We start from the raw sequence: 23,325 nt of genomic DNA, 5'->3' as shown, positions 1-23,325 counted from the left end.
AAAGTTGACTCTGACTTTGACTTAGGGCATGGTCAGGGGTAAAATGGTCATTTTACCCAAAGGTCAGTGAGCAGTGTTTGATTGAGTATGTTGTGGGAATTGCAGCCGGAGGATTTCCGGAGCAGCAGCAGCAGCAGTAGGCAGTCAGTTCCCGATCAGATCAGCAGCTACTTCGAGGTGAGTTACCTTCCAGTAGCTGTGGGTCTAAGGCCACAATGCCGACCCACCAGCAGGAGACGTATGATAGATGATTGTCTTTGTGATATCATCTAGGTTTGCTACTACCTGATATGTTATATGCTAGCATGATATGTTGTATGTGATAGTAGTCGAGTTATTTTGTTAGGACCGAAGGGTAGTCAGACACCCCAGATACGTCTGACAGTATGTGATGATATGTTTGCATGCTGGCTTGTTATGTTATATGCGATAGAGGTAGTATGAGGGGACCAGTCCCTGTGTTCGGTTGTTAGGACCGAAGGGTAGTTCAGGCACCCCAGATATGTCTGATAGTATGTTTATGCTATGCTATATGTGATAGTAGCAATAGGGGGTGGAATAGTCCCCGAGGGTCGGTTGTTAGGACCGACGGGTAGTCAGCACCCCAGAATGGCTTGACACGGGTAGTCAGCACCCCAGAATGGCTTAACACGGGTAGTCAGCACCCCAGAATGGCTTGACATGGGTAGTCAGCACCCCAGAATGGCTTGACACGGGTAGGACGGCACCCAAGAACGGTCGTACCGGGTAGTCAGGCACCCCAGAATAGCCTGGCAGTATGTATGTTACGTGTTGTATGGTATGTGGTACGATGGGGGAACTCACTAAGCTTTGTGCTTATGGTTTTCAGTTTTGGTTTCAGGTACCTCCTCAGCTAGGGGAAAGGAGCCGGCGCGGTAGCAGCATGTCACACACACACTCTCTCCGGTTTCCGTATTTACGAGCTTCACTGGGATTTGTACTCTGATATTTTGATTGGGTGTATGAATTGGCTTTTAGACATGGTTCACTTTGTGTTATGGTTTGATCAAACAATGTTTTTAGTTATTAATATTTTCTAAAGTTATGTTTTAAAACAAAATTTTTGGTCGTGAAAATTGGGTCGTTACAAGTTGGTATCAAAGCCCTGGTTTGAGGGATTCGGACACACCCTCGGGAGTGTCTGAACTCAAATCGAGGGATTAAAAGATTTTCTAAAAGAAAATGTTTTCTAAAATTGAGAAAAGAGTTTTGAGAAAGAACGAAGTGTGTGATGTGCGCGACCGGCCGAGCTCAAGTAAGTATTCCCCAAAGTACCCATACAAGTTTATGTTATGTTTATCAGCTTTTGTAGAACAGCATGCTAGAATAGGACTAAGGATCTAGGAGTGATGCCTTATGTGCCTGCTTTATGTGTTTCAGTTGTATGAGAATTGCATGCTAGATATTGAGTAGACAGTAAGTAGGATAGACTGATTAGGTTATGCCTGGTAGTATGAGCTTAGCACTAAATGCTAGCTCAGTTCCTGAAAGTAGATAGAGTTAATTGAGATTGTTACCCTTATCTGAATGCTGCTTGCTTCGTGCTACGTGGGACTCCGAATAATGGGTGTTAGCCATTAGGCGAATGCGTCACGTCGCATGTGATCAGGGTTGAATAATCATAGAGTGCCGGATTTGATCCTACTGCGCAGCTCTTGTTTGAGTCCAACCGTTGTAGGGACGAGTCGGGTACTCGAAGGATTATCTGAGCCTAGTCACATGTGATGGTATTCGGGTAATGGCTAATTGGCATTACAAGGAGGCCTGCAGCAGCTGAGGACTGGTTAGAGTGGAATTAGAGATTTCCCTAAGGCAAGCCTAGGATGAGTATAGCAGTGATCAGCAGTAGTGAAAGGGATTTGGTGGAGTCGAGGCATTCCTTGAAGAAGGTACGGATAGATGTGGAAGGTAGTATGGGCCCGTACTACTGAAAGCAGAGGATCTGTACCCGAACCAAGGAAGGCCAAGATAAGACCAGGGAACTTGTAAGTAGTTGTGATCCCTCAGGAAGTATCAGTATCACTAATGATTGTTGTGATGTATTGCAGAATGGTGGTACTTCGATCGAGGCCGGTAGATGGCGGTTCAGGAGAGGGGTCAGGTTCGGGATCAGGTTCCGAGCCAGTTGATGAGGGACTACGCGAGTTCATCGTGTCAGAGATCACCAGAGGCATCCTTGAGTCGACCCCCATTCTCTTTGGGTCGATCAAGGAAGGGATCAGGGAGTTGATGGAGGATCGCCTTCGGGCATTCAGGAGTGATATGGCATCTAGCCAGTCAGGATCTCGCACACTGTCCTTCAAGGACTTCAGGGGCAGTGGTGCGCCGGATTTCCATGGGGTGAAAGACCCCATTGCTGCCAGGCGATGGATTGCAGACATCGAGTCTGCCCAGTTGACTAGCTTCTGCCCTGAGGGGTCGAAGGTGAGGTATGCAGCAGGATGTTTACGGGACCGAGCCCGGGATTGGTGGGAGTCAGTGGGTGACTCGTTGGGAGCCTCAGCTATCGAGGCGATGACCTGGTCGGATTTTGTGACCAGGTTCAGGGCAGAGTTTGCGCTGGCTGTCGAGCTTCAGCAGCTGGCCAGGGAGTTTCTAGACATGAGGCAGACGACGGAGACTGTGGCGGAGATCACCGCCAAGTTCCGGGAGAGGGCTTTATTGGTTCCCCAGTATGCTGGTGATGAGGACATGAGGAGGACTCGTTATCATGATATGCTACGAGCTGACATCCGGGAGCATGTTAGCTTTTCGGCTTGCCCTACCTTGGATTCTATGATTGCCAGGGCAAGGGAGAGGGAGATAGATTTGGAGCACATCTGGAAACGGAAATTAGAGGAGGGTCAGGCAGGAGGCGCTTCGGGGAAGAAGCCCAAGGGATAAGATGGTAGGCCGAAAGGCCAGTCAGGACCGAGCCGCTGCAGGAAATGCGGCAGGCCGCACGAGGGGGCGTGCAGGATGGGATCATCAGGCTGCTACAAGTGCGGCAAGACTGGGCACATCAGTAAGGAATGCACTGCTCCGGCAGCAGTCATTCAGACATCAGAGTTGCTGTGTTTCCACTGCAACCAGAGGGGCCACAAGAAGGCCAATTGCCCCCTGTTGACAGTCTCAGCGCCGGTGAAGGCGCCAGCTCCAGCGACCCTGCGGATCACAGATGGCCGACAGGGCAAGGCAGAGGCTCCAGTGGTGAGGAGCCGAGCATTTCAGCTGACTACCGAGGAGGCACGCGCCGCACCCGATGTGGTGACGGGTATGATTCTTTCCCTCTATCTTATTTTTATGATGTTATGTTATTAATATGTGCTCTGTATGTATATGTATGCATTAGGATCGTTCCATGTGAACGGCCTCCCAGTTCAGGTGTTATTTGATTCGGGTGCATCCCAATCATTCGTTTCCCTTGCGCTTAGCAAGAAGTTTCATGAGTCATCAGGCGAGTTAGATTGCCCTTTGGAGGTGGAGATTGCTGATGATCGATCGGTGCGAGCATCGATGGTATTTCGAGATTGTGTGCTGCGTCTGTTCGAGGAGCGCTATTTGGTAGATTTGGTTCCCATTCCGTTGCGTGGGAACAAGGTGATTATAGGCATGGATTGGCTGAGCCCTAATGGGGCGGTGATAGATTGCGCGCAGCAGCTAGTGCGGGTCAGGACCCCAAGCGGGGGAGAGTTAGTGATTCATGGTGAGAGGCCTCAGTATGGACCCGCTGTATGTTCAGCAGCGAGAGCTAGGCGCTACCTTCAGCAGGGATGCGCAGGATATGTCGTGTATGTGATCGATACCTAGGAGGCGGGTAAGGCGACAGTGAGCGGGGTTCCGGTGGTCCGAGATTTCGCAGATGTTTTTCCAGAGGAGCTTCCTGGGATACCTCCGGAGCGACAGGTTGAGTTTAGGATTGACCTTGTTCCTGGTGCGGCTCCGATAGCCAAGGCACCGTATCGGTTGGCTCCTCCCGAGATGCAGGAATTGTCTACGCAGCTGCAGGAGCTGCTAGACAAGGGATTTATTCGTCCGAGCAGTTCGCCCTGGGGAGCCCCGATTCTATTTGTGAAGAAGAAGGACGGGTCGCATCGGATGTGTATAGATTATCGGGAGCTGAACAAGGTAACGGTGAAGAACCGTTACCCGCTTCCGAGGATTGATGACCTCTGTGACCAGCTTCAGGGAGCATCTTGGTTCTCCAAGATTGATTTGCATTCGGGTTATCATCAGATGAGGGTCGGGGAGGAGGATATGCAGAAGACCGCGTTTCGGACGCGCTATGGCCATTATGAGTTCGTGGTGATGCCGTTTGGGCTCATCAATGCTCCTGCCGCGTTCATGGACCTCATGAACCGCGTGTGCAGACCGATGCTGGATCGGTCTGTGATAGTCTTTATCGATGACATCTTGGTTTATTCCAAGACTCGGGAGGAACATGAGGAGCATCTAAGGGAGGTGTTGGAGAACCTGAGGAGGGAGAGGAGGGAGAGCTTGTATGCCAAGTTCTCCAAGTGTGAGTTTTGGTTGCGCGAGGTGCAATTTCTTGGACACCTCGTCAACCAGAACGGGATTCTGGTCGATCCGGCCAAGGTCGAGGCCGTGATGAGATGGGAGGTTCCGAAGTCTCCATCTGAGATTCGGAGTTTCCTGGGATTGGCAGGCTACTATCGGAGATTTATCTAGGATTTCTCCAAGATAGTCGTGCCCCTGACGCGGCTGACGAAGAAAGCTGTGGTCTTTCGGTGGGGACCCGAGCAGCAGGCTGCATTTGAGACGCTGAGACAGAAATTGTGCGAGGCACCGATCTTAGCCTTGCCAGAGGGCGTAGAGGATTTTCTGGTTTACTGTGATGCAGAGGGGGCATGTCATTGCCTACGCTTCGAGGCAGCTCAAGCCTCACGAGGCGAACTACCCGACGCATGATTTGGAGTTGGGGGCGGTGGTTTTTGCCCTCAAGATTTGGCGGCATTACCTCTACGGGGTTCGATGTACCATCTACACGGACCACAAGAGTTTGAGGTACCTCATGGATCAGCCGAATCTGAACATGTGGCAGCGTCGATGGTTGGACGTGGTGAAGGATTATGATTGTGAGATCCTTTACCACCCGGGGAAGGCCAATGTGGTGGCCGATGCGCTTAGCCGCAAGGCGGCGCCGATCAGGGACGTTTGCATGAGGATGACCGTGGTGACTCCCCTATTGGAGCCAATTCGGGAGGCTCAACAGGAGTCTATCAAGGAGGAGCATCGAAAGAGGAAGCATGTGGTGGGTCAGGTTTCCTCCTTTGATTATGATAGCCGAGGACTATTGACACTACATCGTAGGGTGTGGGTGCCGTATCGCGGAGGCGTGCGCCAGATTTTGATGGAGGAGGCGCACAAGTCCCGATTCTCTATTCATCCCGGGGCGACGAAGATGTATAGGGATCTTCGTCTAGACTATTGGTGGCCCTGCATGAAGCGGGATGTGGCATGGTACGTCGAGCGATGTTTGACCTGCAGGAAGGTCAAGGCCGAACATCAGAGACCGCATGGCAAGATGCAGCCGTTGGATATTCCACTGTGGAAATGGGAAGATATCACGATGGATTTTATCACGAAGCTTCCCAGGACCGCACGTGGAGTGGATTCGATTTGGGTCATCGTGGATAGATTAACCAAGAGTGCTCACTTTATTCCGATTCAGGAGAGCATATCGTCCGAGAAATTGACCGAAATCTATATCAGGGAGATTGTGGCATGGCATGGGGTGCCAGTATCGGTGATCTCGGACAGGGATGTGCGTTTTACTTCCAGATTTTGGAAGAGATTCCATGACGAGTTGGGCACTCGTCTGCATTTTAGCACTGCCTTTCACCCGCAGACGGATGGTCAGAGCGAGCGGACCATCTAGACTCAGGAGGATATGCTGCGGGCGTGCGTGCTAGACTTCTGTGGTAGTTGGGATACCTATCTTCCCCTGGCCGAGTTCTCCTACAACAACAGCTATCACGCGAGTATCGACCGCCCTCCCTTCGAGATGTTGTACGGACGGAGGTGCAGGACCCCGATATGCTGGGGTAAAGTTGGCCAGAGGGTCATGGGGAGCACCGAAGTGGTGCTCAAGACGACCGAGAGGATCCAGCAGGTACGGAGCAGGCTTCAGACTGCTCAGAGTCGGCAGAAAAGTTATGTCGACAAGCGTCGATCCGACTTGGAGTTCCAAGTCGGGGATATGGTTCTCCTGAAGGTGTCGCCTTGGAAAGGCGTCATTCGATTCAGGAAGCGGGGCAAGTTGGGCCCGCGATTCATCGGACCGTTCAAGGTCATAGCCCGGGTAAGCATGGTAGCGTATAGGTTGGATCTGCCAGCCGAGCTCAGCCAGATCCACAGCACTTTCCATGTATCTCAGTTGCGGAAGTGCTTAGTGGACGATTCAGCAGTGGTGCCTTTGGAGGATATTCAGGTTGATGACAGCCTGAATTACATTGAGCGCCCAGTCGCAATCCTCGACGGGAAGTCGAAGGATTTGAGGAACAAGAGGGTGGAATTAGTGAAGGTGCAATGGCAGCACCGCAAGGGTTCGGAATGGACTTGGGAGCCGGTGGAGGAGATGATGGAGCATTATCCCGAGCTGTTTCGGGATCGAGCAGCAGACTTCGAGGACGAAGTCTAAAATAAGTGGGGGAGATTTGTAGCACTCAGTTCCTGGTACGTAAATCTTAATTAAGTATTTCCCTTCTTTTAGCCTTGGACTCGGCGAGTCATAGGTCCGACTTGCCGAGTGGATGCGGGACCTGGGACAAGTTTAAGTTGTAGACTCGGCGAGTCACAGCTGTTGGATGAAACCCTAAGTTTCAGGGGTTTGCACCCTATTTAAACGACTTAACTGCCCCAAGCCAGCCCCCATTCACCCTCAGAGCCCTATATCTCTCTCTAGTCTTGCTTTCTTGTGAGTTTGAAGTGTTTTGTGGTGTATTGAAGTTTCTTTGAAGGAAAAGAAGAGGGAATCAAGAAGAGGAGAAGGAGGCCAAGCATCTCTGTGTCATTCCAACGTTTCCCCTGAGGTATAGCTCGTTTCCCCTCTGTTTTTAAGCTTATAGCTCCATAAAAGTCCTTTTTGAGCCATTTCCAAGATTGTGAATGCTTGAGGGTTTGTAATAAGTCGATTGGCCTCTAGATCTAGGCAGGATTAAGCTCCAGGAGCTCAGATTTGTTAGCTTTATGGCGCCATGTTGCTTGTTCACCCTAGATCTACCCTTTTGAGGCATTTTGAGCCCTAAAATCCATATTGGTGAATATCCACATGTAAAGTTGGAAACTTTACGTGTGATTTGTGTCCTAGAAGTCCAGATCTGTGAATGGCATGGACTGGAATCGAGCAAATCTGTGTATTTAGTGGGTGCATGGCAACGACTCGGCGAGTTGTTCATGTGACTCGGCGAGTCTGTTCGCGAGTCTCCGAGTTTGTCCCCTTTTCGAAGTGTCGAGTGAGCAGTGAGTCACGGGGTGTGACTCAGTGAGTCGGAAGCTGAACTCATCTATGGAGGTACTCAGCGAGTCAATGCCCTGACTCGGCGAGTTCAAGGCAATCTCCTTAGATCAAGAACAGACTCGGCGAGTTGTTCATACAACTCGGCGAGTCGCAGCATAAGTGTTCATCAGATGAAGATGAACTCGACGAGTTGTTCATACAACTCGGCGAGTAGGATGAAGGACTTGAATATCAGTTTAGAAGGAGAACTCGTCGAGTCGTCGCCTAACTCAACGAGTAGGAACGGGATCCAGGACAATCGTTTGGGTGGTGACTCGGCGAGTTGGAAAGCCAACTCGGCGAGTCGGGTCAACTGAAAGTTGACTCTGACTTTGACTTAGGGCATGGTCAGGGGTAAAATGGTCATTTTACCCAAAGGTCAGTGAGCAGTGTTTGATTGAGTATGTTGTAGGAATTGCAGCCGGAGGATTTCCGGAGCAGCAGCAGCAGCAGTAGGCAGTCAGTTCCCGATCAGATCAGCAGCTACTTCGAGGTGAGTTACCTTCCAGTAGCGGTGGGTCTAAGGCCACAATGCCGACCCACCAGTAGGAGACGTATGATAGATGATTGTCTTTGTGATATCATCTAGGTTTGCTACTACCTGATATGTTATATGCTAGCATGATATGTTGTATGTGATAGTAGTCGAGTTATTTTGTTAGGACCGAAGGGTAGTCAGACACCCCAGATACGTCTGACAGTATGTGATGATATGTTTGCATGCTGGCTTGTTATGTTATATGCGATAGAGGTAGTATGAGGGGACCAGTCCCTGTGTTCGGTTGTTAGGATCGAAGGGTAGTTCAGGCACCCCAGATATGTCTGATAGTATGTTTATGTTATGATATATGTGATAGTAGCAGTAGGGGGTGGAATAGTCCCCGAGGGTCGGTTGTTAGGACCGACGGGTAGTCAGCACCCCAGAATGGCTTGACACGGGTAGTCAGCACCCCAGAATGGCTTGACATGGGTAGTCAGCACCCCAGAATGGCTTGACACGGGTAGGACGGCACTCCAGAACGGCCGTATCGGGTAGTCAGGCACCCCAGAATAGCTTGGCAGTATGTATGTTACGTGTTGTATGGTATGTGGTACGATGGGGGAACTTACTAAGCTTTGTGCTTACGGTTTTCAGTTTTGGTTTCAGGTACCTCCTCAGCTAGGGGAAAGGAGTCGGAGCGGTAGCAGCATGTCACACATACACTCTCTCCGGTTTCCGCATTTACGAGCTTCACTGGGATTTGTACTCTGATATTTTGATTGGGTGTATGAATTGGCTTTTAGACATGGTTCACTTTGTATTATGGTTTGATCAAACAATGTTTTTAGTTATTAATATTTTCTAAAGTTATGTTTTAAAACAAAATTTTTGGTCGTGAAAATTGGGTCGTTACAAGTTATTCTATATTTTGCTTGAAGACAAGAAAAATCCAAGTGTGAGGGTATTTTGATATGTGTTAAAATATACAAGCTTTTATAGACATTTTATGGAAAATTTTACAATTAAAATAGGACAAAAGGTGCTTAATTCATTTAGATTTATATTTTGTAGGTAAAAGGCCCATGTTGATGAAAAGAAACGAATATAGGCTAAAATGGAGCTAAATTGATGAGTTTGAGCAAAACAGGAAAAAGGTTTCATAAATTATAATTAGAATAATGGACCCCTTTTCAGTGTTTAGGCCACATCTTTCTACTCGGAAGCCCAATTAATGAACTTAAATATGTTCTGAAAAATAGACAAAATTCCCTATAACTCATGTGTGAGGGCCTTTTACTAATGCGACTTCTATATTGTCCAAAATCGGCCTTGGAGTCAAAACAATAAAACTAAAGATTCTAAATATATTTTCCAAATTTAAATCTCGTCGAGAAATGTTTCCCACGCTGCGAATAAGTTGGTACTGAAAAACTATATATAGAACCTCGAATTCTTCCAACATATGTGATACATCAGTAGGGTAAGTTCCAAAAACCATAGAGGGGTGGTAAATATCGAAGGACGTCGTTTTAGAGTCTCGAAGGCTAAAAAACCGACATGCTGATATAGATGTAGAAATATGAAGATCAAGAGAAGAAATCATTAGGTTATCATCTAGTTTACTTTTCTATCTATAATTAGTAAGCTATTTCATATTCTTTATGTTCTTATTGATATTTTGGATTAAACCCTTTATGATTATTTGATATTTATGAAAACCTAGTTAGTTTGATTAATTGATATTTAGCATTGAGAGTTATTTAATTTATTATGTTAATGTTTGACAAAAAAAATCCATAAGTATTGATAATTGTTTTTTCATGTTAATGTACCTAAGTGCATGATTAATGATTAGGTTCAGATTATATGTCTTGAATCACATTGTTTATTAACTTGTCCAAGTTGGAAAACTTACTCAAGGGAGTAGGAATTTGTGACTAGTGGAGTGATACCTAAGGTAAAACATAATAGAATTGAGATTAATTTTTTGATTGATCCAAAAAAATTGCACAATTTTAAAGGTTTCCACTAACCCTAGGACTAATAATACCTATTAAGTCATTACATAATATGAACGGATAGACTGAATCTAGGAAAGATATCCTTGTTGGTAGATAACTTAGAGTCATATGATTAGTGATATTCGAATTGAGTTAATCAACTTAGAATTAGTGAATATCTATCAAATTTTCATTACACTTAATATGAATTGACCTTATTTCTATAGTGATTCAAAAATATATTCAAAAGTATCTTTTAAATTAATAGTATCTTTCTTACTTCAGAATTATTTTGTTTTATTATTTTATTTTGTCCGATTCGCTTGAGTTCGACAGCCTTACTTCAAATAATACTATATTTGATCAGGTACACTTCCTAGTGCTAATAGTCAGTTTAGTTTGTTAGGGTTTATAAATTTAATACTAGATTTCTAGTTTGAATTAAGTTTATTTTATTATAGTATTTTATGCACACCATGCATTTATCATAAGACTTGTGGGTAGATCAATTCAAAAATCCTATCTAACTAGATATTTTGTAATGCAAGAAGACGATTTCACAATAATATACTTTATTCAAATATTTAATAAGCTATGAATTATTGTTAATATACTAGTTTCACATATTTCATGACTTTCTTTTAATATGTTAAACATACAAATAAGTAGGACAATCTCACGAAACATTATATAAACAATTTGAATCATAAGACTATAGACCAAACATTTTGGGAGAAAGTGTTATCTTTTGATCTTATAAATAGTAAGGGTTCAATATTTATGATCAAGTTATCTTCTCCATGTTTCATTTTTCTTGATTCATTTCGGTCACTACATATTCTTACAAATATCAGTACTTAATCCGTAGTAAAATACTCAAAGAATTAGAAATAATACTCCAATGGTATCATAAATTCATATATTTGATTATAGTCTAAACATTTGGGAACGGGTTGTCTTTTGATACTATAGATAGTAGCATGGGCTCGTAGTCTATGATCAAATTATCTTCTCCATATTTTAATCTGTTACACTCCTTCAAATATATTGGGCATTTATCTTTTATTGGTCTTTCTCTTGTTTTTTAAATGAATAGCCTATCAGAACATGCCACAGAATAAGCCTTCTTATTTTCTTTGGCATTTAGGGCAAGATTAGGTATACCAACACTAATCACCTTTTAACCTATCGACAACATGCTTTCTTCTCCTTGATACTTCTATTCATGATAGTGATTACAGGAGCATTTGAAGTTACAGATTCTATGATTGGTCATGTTAGTTCGAAAATGGAGACCTTAACATGTCGTGTAACTTTTTCATGAACATTTCAAGGTTGTTCATATCAAAATCAGGGTGAACTGATTATATGTACATGTCAACTAGTTGATTAACCATAGTCAACTTCTAACTTAATGAAATTCCGTTTTTCTTCAAAGTGTCGGAATACAACGTACATTTGGTAATTGCTCTTTTTTATCTCTATGGATATATATTTATAGAGAATAAAATATAACAAATTCTGATATACTACCTCTATCCCATATTTTTGTTAATTTTTGACTTTTAAAATCTTTATTCTTAAGCTTTGGCCTTAAATATTTTTATTTGTGTTACAAATTACTTGATGAAACTTATAACAATGAAAAGACATTTAAAATACAACCCTTTCATATATGTTGCATCAAGTATTATATATCAAAAACAAAAATATTTAAGATCAAAACTGAACAATAAAAACTTCAAAAGTCAAAAGTGGATAATAAATATGGGATGGAGGAAGTATTAAACTTTTCGATTAAAAATCCTAAAATTTAAAAAAAAAATAGTGGTCGTGATGGATTTTTTTGAAAATATGGTTGGTCTTTTAGAACAAAAATGGGAATATTACTTATTTGAGCCAGCATATACAGATCATAATTGTCGTGATACGACTTTTTATCTTAAAATGAGTAGCTTTTTAGTAAAAATTAAAATTGGAAGGTTAAACATGCAAAATTCACAAAATATAGTGGTTTTTATGATATTAGTCTCATATATGATGCACCGAACCACTAGTTTCTTGAAATAGTGGTTCCTTGAAATAGAAAGAGAGGAGATGTGGAAGTGAACCATAATGAATTTGATATTGTAGTGAAAATGGGGGAAGGTTGTGTTGTTGGTGCATCACTGTTGGTATTTTTCAGCTCGTCAACTTACTGTATGTTGCGGGGACACCATATCCTTCAACCTACTAAATTTTGTTTCTTTTATTATATATTATACACCAACATGGTCGGATAACCGAAAAACAAGATTGTTATAATTAAAAAAAAAATCTCATGATTTTGTTAAGGTAATAAAGTTTTGAAGTTAAGTTGTAATTATTTAGGGGTGTTCGGTAAAACTAGTTGATGATTGCTAGAAACTATTAGTTGATAACTACTAAGTGGCAGCGCTACTAAGTAGTAGTTGTAGCTTTTATTTGTATATGAGTGTTTGGCAAAAGTAGTTGGAAACTTTTAAAATATATAAAGTTATATAAAAAGACATTTTAGTAAAACATAATGTTTTAAAAAAAATATGTAATTATGATTACGAAAATATAAAAGAACTCTTTGTTAAACGTTAACTGAAATCATTTTTGGATTTGAAGCTTGTTATTTAAGCTAATAGCTAGAAGTTGATGTCGTCGAATAAAGTTTTTCGAGCTTTTTACTAAAAGTTAAAAATTATAAACCCTCAAAAGTTGCATGTTGAACGTACCCTAAACTTTGCACTTTGAATTTCTTCCGTGTGTAGAATAGAGCTACACAAAAAGATCGGTCTCAGACCGGACCCGGAAAAAAAACCGAGACCGGACGAAAAAAAACCGGCCCTAAAATAGACTGGACGAGAAAATAACGGCGAGAAAATAACGGCAAGTGACCGTCCACGACAGATCGAACAAAACACCTGACCCCTCTGAGATCAGTCATAAATAAGACATGTTCTGAGACCGATACAAAACTATGAGATAAGTTAAAAAATTATAAAAATATCATTTTTTTGTTAATGATACAATTTTTTTATTGAAATCGAACCAAAAACCCTTGAAACCAAACCGAAAAAGAATCGTAGAAAGACCGCGAGACCAAACCATTTCCAAACCGACTCAAAAAAACTAAAACTTTTTTAGACTGACCAACGGTCTGAAACCGAAACCGTCTATGTACAGCTCCAATGTAGAATTAGGACTTACATATGGGGAATTTTTCGCTGAAAATCTCTATGGAATATGAGTTTGCCTTGTAAAAGAGTTCAAATCCGGGGTGTTTGCTGAAATATTGCGAGTAGGTTTCCGCTTAAAAAAAAAAAAAGTGGAAAGCAGACCCATGATCCATCAATCATCAATGGGTGTATAAGTGGGCTTCGGCTTGGTAGAGTTGGGCGCATATTTCACGATCCATGTAGTATTTGATTAACATATAATGGATGAGATAAAAGACCAAGCCAATTTTACTTCATAATTCATATATAATTCATATGTCCATTATAGTTTAGTACCATTTCAATCTATCCCTACCCTATACTCAAAGTTCTAATCCAAAGTTCCAAATAAACATTGTAATTAGGTTTTTTTTCCTAAACTGAAAATCGCTGAACTGGTTTGAGGAAAAAAAAGGTTCATTGAAAACCGATTAATCTGAATCGCTGTTTAGGAGTGGATTTCATTAAAATTGGTGGACCGCATTTTTTGTATCTTATTTTAAAATATTATATATTAGTTTATAACTCGTGAAAACTACGGTTGTTGATTTTATAATTATTGTATAGACAAAAAATAAAATAAATTATCAAAAAAGTAACATAACTTTGATGTTAAGAAAATTAAGAAAAAATAGTTTTTAAAATAAAGATATATTATAAAAATAAGGAGTTATAAAAGAAAAATTAACAAAGTCTTGTTAGCATTAATAATAAAACATGTTATGAGAACTAATAATTTACAAACAATTTACAAATTTCTAAAAACTTCTTTATAAACAATATTAGAAGTTTTATTTGTAAGTCTATCATCATTATCTAAAATTAACAATTGTAATCATTCTCTACTTTGAATGTATAATAGAAATAAGGTTTAATTAAAATATAATTTATAAACTAAGTTTGTAACTTATGTTTGTATATATTTTGATAAACTAAGTTTGTAACTTATGTTTGTATATATTTTGATTGGTTTTTGATATACCTGCATGTATGGATTGAATAATATGTGGACCATTAATATGATCATATGTTGTTAGGTCGGATATATGTGTAGGAGATATATGTGTAGACTTTCTTTTTAAGTTGTGCACTCCTGTAGAAAATTGGTTGGATGAGGGTGTCGGACCATTATAAGGATTGCTAGATAAAGCTGAAAACAATATGTAACTTTTTAATCATGTAGTTATTGTAATGTAAAATAATACTCAATGTATAATAATAATAATAATGCATACCGTTTGATATATTGGACAAGGGAGTCATATAATTGATCTTTGAAAGAGATTGGAAGCTTGAGCAATGATAATGAGAAATTTTATCATAGTTGGTGTTTAAATGTTGACGATGATCGAAGACATTAACTGCATATAATTTGAAATATAGTTAATAATGAAAAATATCATTAATATTAATTAATTATATAGATATGAAATGTTTAAATTATTTAATAAACAACATAGTAATTATATAAAAAAAAAATTAACATACGAAATAATTACCTCTAGATGAAGTACGACCGTCTGATATGGTAGACATTTTTTACATCGTCTATTATCCAAATATAGTTTCCTTAATTTTCGTCGTTCTTTAGCGGAAGTGGAATCCATGGTATATTCTATCATCTGTATATGAAAATAATAAATAATAATTATTTAATATATAAAGTGTCTATTAAATAAAAAGCTATGTATAATGTTACAATTATTAAAAATGTTATAAAACATATAAAATATGATCAATAATTTAGAAGTATTTCAAAAAAAAAAAGATAATAATCGTATTTTACCCTCAAGTTTTTGAATCAATGAAAAGTAGATTTGAAAATGCAAGACCATTGCAATACCCATCATCAATTGGTGTCGAATGTTAGTTTCAATGAAAATCAACCCGGAACCAAAATAAAAATATAACTTATTTTCAAAGAATAAATAAAGAAATTAGTAAATTAGTTAGTTTTTAACTAATGAATTAAAAATAATAAATGAAGTATTAAAGGATTTAATAAATAAACTAATAATCTTAATATTAACTAGAAAAGTTCCCCACGCCTTGCGTGGGGTGGAAGGTGTTCTATTGAAATAGAGATGCACACTTTGGAACAAAAACCAAGGGGTTAATCTAATTACAGACTCAGTGCAAAACAGACACACATACAGACATACATATCTAAAAGTATCAAAATATAAATAGAAACAAAGTTAAAGATAGTAACATTCTATTTCAACCCAATTGTCTCCGAATCAGAATCCAATGTCAGCTGCGAATCACAAAAACATAGATAAATAAATAAAATCAGGGTTCAGGATTCATATTTGAGCTCTTTCTAGGTTTTGAAAGCAAGAAATAACTGAAAAGTAGAATGCTATTATGGGAAAATACTACCATAACTATTGTTGTCTCCCTCTTACTACTTTTAAAAACTTCTACATCTCTTTTACTTGAAAATATCTACACAGAAAAATTGTGAATTAATTTTTAATTATTTGACTAATTGTATTACAGATAAATAAAAACAATAATTTTTTTTGAAGGGGTAGTGTTTTAAATCTGGAAATTGTTTCACAATCTTTTTGTTTACTTTCTGATGTAAAGGAAAATCAAAGCTTATGTTGTACCTGTATAACATACCATAAGTTTTTTTAGCTACATTATTTTTATATTTGTTGGATATTTGATAGTAAACATATATATTATTTTCTGTACATTCTTTTCTCCAATACTTGAGTGTGGCTATGTGTCATGCGAACCTTTTTGGTTGAAAGATAACCATTTAGTCATTTCATCCATATAGGACCTAATGAGACAAACGAAAGAAATACCTAGAAACAATTCCTAGGCTAAGACATCACAAATCAGGCCACTCTAGTCCTAAATTATGAAATACCTAGACTATCTCTAGCATGCATGATATCTCATAAATATCTCTTAACACAAAAGTAAGCGTATTTTGGGAAATCACCGTTCGGGCTCTGGCTGATTGTACACACTGATCCATCTCGTTTTTCTCTTAGAAACTCTTGCTCGTTTTAGAAAATCGTTTCTTTTGAAGATGTTCCTCAAATCCTCAAACCAAGGCTCTGATACGAACTTGTAACACCGTAAATTTCCAAACAAATTTTTCGTTTTTAATTTCATATAATTCTCTTAACGCATTCACAAAATCTCATTCATTTAATTTACAAAATGCATCTCCATAAGTGTTTGTTTAATAATCCAGGATCCTCAAAACATAACTCTTTCTCTGGTGTGTACAATCGAGTCTGTGACAACCCAAAGTTTATTCCGTTATATTACCCCGTTTCCGTTAACGGAATATTCCGTTTTATAAAAGTTCTGTTAACTTAAGGTCGTCAAATAAATAAATGTCTTATTTATTTATATATTTTATGTCGTTATCGTCGTGATAAAATAAATAAAAACACGTAAATTACATTTCCATTTAGTTGGAAAAAGTTAATTTTTATTACGACCATTTAACCGGGTAAAAAGCTTAAACCTCGGTAAACTTTAGTATCGGGTAGTCATATACCGGGTGCAACACCCAAGGTATATATATAGGGAGTTGGGTACTCCATTTGAAGCTTTTACCACCCTAAACCCATTTCCTCCCTCTACTCTCTCTCTCTCTCTCAAGCTCGTTTTCGACTCAAATCCGCGAGTTTCCGCCTCCAAATTGTAAGTTCTTGCACCCTAGCTTGTTTTACAACCCATTGCATGTCATTATAACTCAAAAATAGTCCAAGAAGGCAAGGAGTAAGGACTTTACGGCCCAAGAACACTCTAGGGCCGTAAACCCCTAAAATGATGCCAAACTTGCCCTAAAACTCCTCCTTAAGGTTGGAAACTAATTTAGGATTAAGCCTAGAAGTGTTTGAACCTCAAAACAACAATTTTTAGAGCATAAAAGAGGGTTTACGGCCCAAGCACATGCTTAGGCCGTAAACACCCTCTAACCATGCAAAAATGCCCAAACACACTTCCAAATCATGTTTAAGCTTGAGATATGACTTAGGGAATTTCCATTTCGAGTTTGGAACAATTAAACATCATCATTTGAGGGGCAAACTAGAGTTTACGGCCCAAGCATATGATTAGACCATAAACTCCCCCAAACCATGTCAAATTAGAGTTTAAGTCCCCTAAATGGCCCTATACCTTCACTAGAAATTGTTGAGGTTGAAATAAGGACCTTAAAATCAAAGATTGGAGGGTGCACAAGAGTTCACGGCCTAATCCATGGGGCTTACGGCCGTAAACTCCCAAGGAGTGGCCTTTGGGCCGTGAACTCCAAGGGAGTAAGCTCTTGGACCCTTAGACACCCCTTTGGCCTTGTATAATTCCCTATAACCACTTCTAAATCCAAATGAGACTTGAAAGATATCAAAAACACTCCTCCCATGAGTTTACGGCTGTAAACTCATGGGGGATGTGGCCTCCCAACCGTGAACTCACATAAAGTGAGTTTTAGGAGAGTAAACTCCTTATCCGAGCCATACACACCCTTAGATGTTACCCGGGACACTCCAAGCACTTAATCAAAGTGTTTTCCGCACTTTAGGATGCGTATACTTGTCTAATTGGTATTATATGTACTAATTGTATGTAAACATATGTTATCATATGTTAATAGGTCACTAAGTGTGTTCAAGTCTTTACTTGACACCGAGCACCCAACCGGCAGCTTCGTCGGATCCACTTACATCAGGTGAGTTCATACCCCTGAATTAACCTTTTTAAATGTTTTTACATGTTTTATGGGGGGAATACAAGTTAAACATGCCAGTTATCCTATCAATCACATGTGATTGATAACCCGCATGCACAAGGATTTATTACACTGTCAACTGTTTTACCGAGTATGATACTGCAAATGGTTTTCCAAAACGTCTTTACTTGTTCAAAGCTTTTCTCAAATGTTTTCCCAAGCTGTATGTTTTACTTCAGATCCTGTTACGGCAGTATGTTAAACAAAGGATTTCTTTAACCAAAATGTTTTATCAAAGTTTCATTCAAAACTTGTTTATGAAAGGTTTCCAAAGAATTTCTAAAGGTTTTCAAACATATTTTATAAAAGAATACCAAGACGTGATTTTCTCAGGTGTAAAGGTTTTCCCAAGTTTTTCATCAAAGTTTTCTCCCATGTTTTTATACTACTACTTGGTTAAGATACAACTACTTCACTTCTACTTAGTTTAAACTCCTACTTGATAACGCTTTCACTTCGTGATACGCTTATACTTGTTAACGCTTCTGCTTCACTTATACTTGTTAATGCTTCTACTTCACTTATACATGTTAATGCTTCTACTTCACTTATACTTGTTAATGCTCCTACTTCACGATACGCTTATACTTCACGATATGCTTATACTTCACGATACGCTTATACTTCACGATACGCTTCTACTTCACGATACGCTTATACTTCACGATACGCTTCTACTTCACGATACGCTTTTACTTCACGATACGCTTCTACTTGTTAAACACTTCAACTTCGCTAAATGTTCCTATTGGTTAAATGTATGCCTGTGCTTGTATAGATATATATAAATAATGTTTAAAGGACTTAGGAAGGCTTGTTCACCCTATTTCCTTTTCTTCGTTGAGATGTGGTCTGGTGGGATCGGATATCCGTCCGAAGGTCGTTTGATCATTAGTTATATATTATGTATTCAAGCATAGACATATAGGTCTGCATTACCCAGTTCAGTTGTGAGTCTCTATCATTAGTCCAGTATTTTACATCAGATCTCACTATACGAGATACATCTTCAGTACACAGCCTTCTCCGTTGTCAAGTTGGTAACCAGAGTCTCTTGTAGGGAGAGCGGACATTGTGTGTATAGATCTATACGGGATTGACACCCCCGCACCCTGACTGCTAGCTACAGCCCACGGCCTACCAAGCCAAGGGGTGACAAATGTCATACTTACACCAACGTTTGCAGGGCGTCAAGTTCTCTAGTGTCTATCAGTATGGTTACGAGTATCTCGGGGTTACCTTATTATTCATGGCCTTAAGGTAACGGGTTTTAACACTGTATTCATTGTTTTAGACCGTGTTAGTTGTATCTTTCATTTGATGATGTCTAGGGTCTGTATTCACTGTTTTAGACCATGCTAGCTGTATCTTTCATTTAATAAAGTCTGGGGTATGTGTCTCCTTTTGTTAGACTAAGCCAGGCGTGTCGTTCATTCGATACTCTCCTGGAGTCTATGATTCCTTTTGCCTTAGTCAGCAGTCTTCACTGCTGAGGCATATGTTATTTTCCCTAATATTCTCCTACTTTCTTTAAAATCAAATCCCGTATTTTGATAATGATAGTGTTTAAGGGAAAACTACTTTTTACAACATAACTCTGACGGGTCTTGGTAGAAGACTACTTTTATTTAAGAAAATATACGATTTTCTGGAAAGGACTCTAATGCACCCTTGATTTTAAACTACTACTACTTATATAAAGTTATTTGGATAAAATGACACTAAATACTTATGAACTCACCAGCATTTATAAAAATGCTGATACTCGCTTTCAAAATAACTTGTATTCTTAGGTCAACAATAGACAAGTACATCCTCGGAGCTTTTGAAGAAGACAGTTTAGTACCAAGTTGCACCCATATTATTACTTGTATTACTTTGATGATGTAATGTAATGTAAACCATGTAAAACTATTACTACTAATGCAATGGTTGTTGTACTTTGATTACTATACTGCATATGTTGTGATACTTGACATGATGTCATCCACCCCAGAACGTTTCCGCCGTTCCGGTTTTGGGGTGTGACAGATTGGTATCAGAGCATTGTTTATAGTGAGCTAAGTATATCAATTCATAAAAGATATACAGCCTATAAATACGTAGGGATAAAACACTCTGACCAAGAATTATACTTTAAAATATAACCATATTTTACCAAAGTATAAGGACATCCAGAATCTAAACACTCGAACACAAGTATCACAAGAAGAACAAGAATAAAAGTCTTCGGATGTTGAGAATTACTGTCAAACCTGGGCAGTTATGTAATCGTAAGGTGGAATAAATGTAACCTGATCAACTACATTTATTCGAGATGCGATGAACGTGTGCTTGGGAGTGATAGTGGTGTTGCAACAGGTCTGAAACTTACCAACTAGGAATGCTAGAGCCAAACATAAAGTTTAAAATACTATGGGAGTATTTTGGAATACAAAAAGACTCACATTAATCCCAGAATCATATTTAGAAGTTAAGAAACAAACAAGAAATTAAAATACCATAGGGGTATTTTAGGATCCATAGACAACCTTGTGTGAAGAACTAAAAAGACCCTTATTGATATACCTACAATTACAGAGAGTATACTCCCAAGGTTATATATAATAAGGATCCCATAGACTAAGAATGTGTGGTTTCGCTCTACTTCCTTTTCCTCGTTGGGATGTGGATATCGAGTAGTATCACGTATTCAAAGGCCTATCGGGTCTAAGCTATATATGATTTGTATACCCTGTGTAATCGTAGCAGGACTCGATATGGATCATCCAGTGAAATGTTAATAATCTCTTAGGATTCTTTAGACATTTCCATTCTCGCACGAACCCTGTAGAAAACCCTATCCACTTCAGTGCTTGACAGAAGAGTTGATTCAGACCCAGAAGAGGTTCATTGAGAAGATTTCCGGTTCGGAAATAAATGAACTAGGTCGAGACTATTGAATTCACCAAGTGCCTATATCTTTTAGGGACAGCGGTGAAGAAATTCGCCTAAACTTCCGAGATTTCCAGTCATCCATCATGAAGTGATGACACCCATAGTCGGATTCGGAAGTAAGGCGGAGTAGAAATTCAATATGTCTATAGGAGAAGAGAAACCTAGGTAACTACCCGAAAGAAACCAACGCTGGTCCCAGTCAAGATACGAGGTAGACAGAGGGAACCAGTACATGGAACCCGAGAAGAGTCTTTTCCTCGTGTCCGTCACGCTAATACACCCATAAAATAATACAATTTAGTAAGTTAGTGGCTACACTACTCACGCTATGTGTTAGGTAAATCGCCTTTTTCCCGTTGCAAGTAATACGCTTAGAGCGGATCCCCACACCTCTATTGAGGTTGTTTAGCCATAAGTCTTCATGAGCTTTTCTTCCCGCGGTCTTCGTTCCGAACTGTTCTCAAATCTTTCCAAGCCGGAGAGTGAAACCTTTCCCAGTATAAAGGTAACTTAGTAGGAACGACTCACATCTTATGGCCTTTCCGATACTCACACTCCTACCTTGCATACCAGGACTACATCATAGGGATGTAGGTCGACACTCAGACAACCAATACCCGGAGCACGGGAAAATTTTAGGCCTAACACAGTAAGGATAGATATGTCCAGGGCTAACCATCGTCTCTCATCCGCTTGAGTTCCTTTCTGTATAAGGAAAAGCCATGCCTCCGAGCAAGCGTAACCAATCCACTAGCAAGAAACCTACTCTCCTACTCTATGAAGCTACCTTCCAGACTGCAGTCTCGGCAGTCGTAGCAGCTATCATGGCTCAACTGAATGCTAACAACACCAATGTTAGCAAGAGCCCTATCGGAAATTCTGATCCTAGTAATGGACAGCAGCAACCAACCTCTGTATACCCAGCCACCCAAGAACCTCACTCAAATCCATTAAAGAGGAAGATCAAGATCGAGGAGGGAAGTACGTCGGCTCAAGGACCTTCCGAAGGGCAACGAGCTGAGACGGTCAAATTCCCTGCCAACCCTTCCATCCCTACACCTAGGAGACCATACCTAGGAAACTTTCCCCACTGCAGCAAGTGTAGCTACCATCATCATGGTGTACGTCGGGAGCTCTATGGTGCTAGGTGCCATATGAAGGGCCATGCTGCTCGTGTCTGCAGAACTCCAGTTGAGTTTATTACATCAACCGCCAATGTGGCAGACAACCCAGTTTACCACCTATGTGGTAAGGATGGACACTTCAAGAAGAGCTATCCAAACTGAAGGAAACAACAAGGACTCAAGAGGAGTTTGACTCTACTGCTTCGGGAGAAGCATCCAGGAACCCGGTAGAATTTTAAGTACGTCTCTCAAATTCAGATAACTAACCGAGAACATAAAAAGGCTAATTCTAAGTGTAATTATTTTCCATTAAGGCGAAAGGCACAGCACTGTTATAAAATTTAAAATTCATCAGGTAAAGCTATAATGGCTAAATATATACGTTACAGCCATGTATGATTGAGATGGATAGACCTAGAGTGAGTGAAGGCTGCCTCATTTCCTGTTCCTCGTTTGGTTGTGGATTTAAGGCGGAGTCGCTCAGTCAACAGTCGTCCCCACCTTAATTATACATGACTAGTATATGTGAGGCGGTTATAGAAATGCCTCGTGAGAATCCATTCATAAAAAGGTACTCTACTCCGAAACACTTAGGACTCTCTATAGTTCCGCATCGACTCTATCGGTCCAAGTATCCACGACAATGATACATGGGACGAAACCCAAGACGCCTAGAACTTGTGTGCCTGTTCGGCACATGGCCCTATCGATCCTCATTCTATGTCATGTCGATGTATGACAACTTCGACGCCTCTATCGATCATGGTTTGACTTCGTGCAACCATGTGTAAATCCTTAGTGTTGTGTAAAAAGAACTTTCTCCATAGCCATTCAACAAATTAAGGTTCTTCCGAACCTAAACAAAATAAAAATAATAAAGACTAATGCGATCCGCCAGTCGTCACTCTTATTTCAAACCTTCCGAAGTACCCAGGAGAAAGTACCGCGCGCTGTTACCCAACCCTCCTTAGACGGATAGAAACCGAAGCGAAGACATTACAGATATTCCAGAAGACGATAACCACCCGAAGCATACTCAGTAGAAACCCAGAAAGACCCTTCGCACCTCGCAACCAGGTTCCTGAATCAAGAGGATAGAACTCATGGGACTGACCATTGTAACTGATTATATGCATATGGGTGGTATATAATTGAGATCAAAAAGATTTAAGATGTGTGCTTCCTCCCTACTCCCTGTTCCTCCATGGGTTGTGGGTTTGGGTGGAGTCACACAACTGAACATCCTACCGATCTCAATTATATACAGCTTGC

The sequence above is a fragment of the Lactuca sativa genome, chromosome 1 (genome assembly GCF_002870075.4).
Source record: "Lactuca sativa cultivar Salinas chromosome 1, Lsat_Salinas_v11, whole genome shotgun sequence".
Lineage (NCBI taxonomy): Eukaryota > Viridiplantae > Streptophyta > Magnoliopsida > Asterales > Asteraceae > Lactuca > Lactuca sativa.
Note: the sequence above shows the minus strand (reverse complement) of the source record.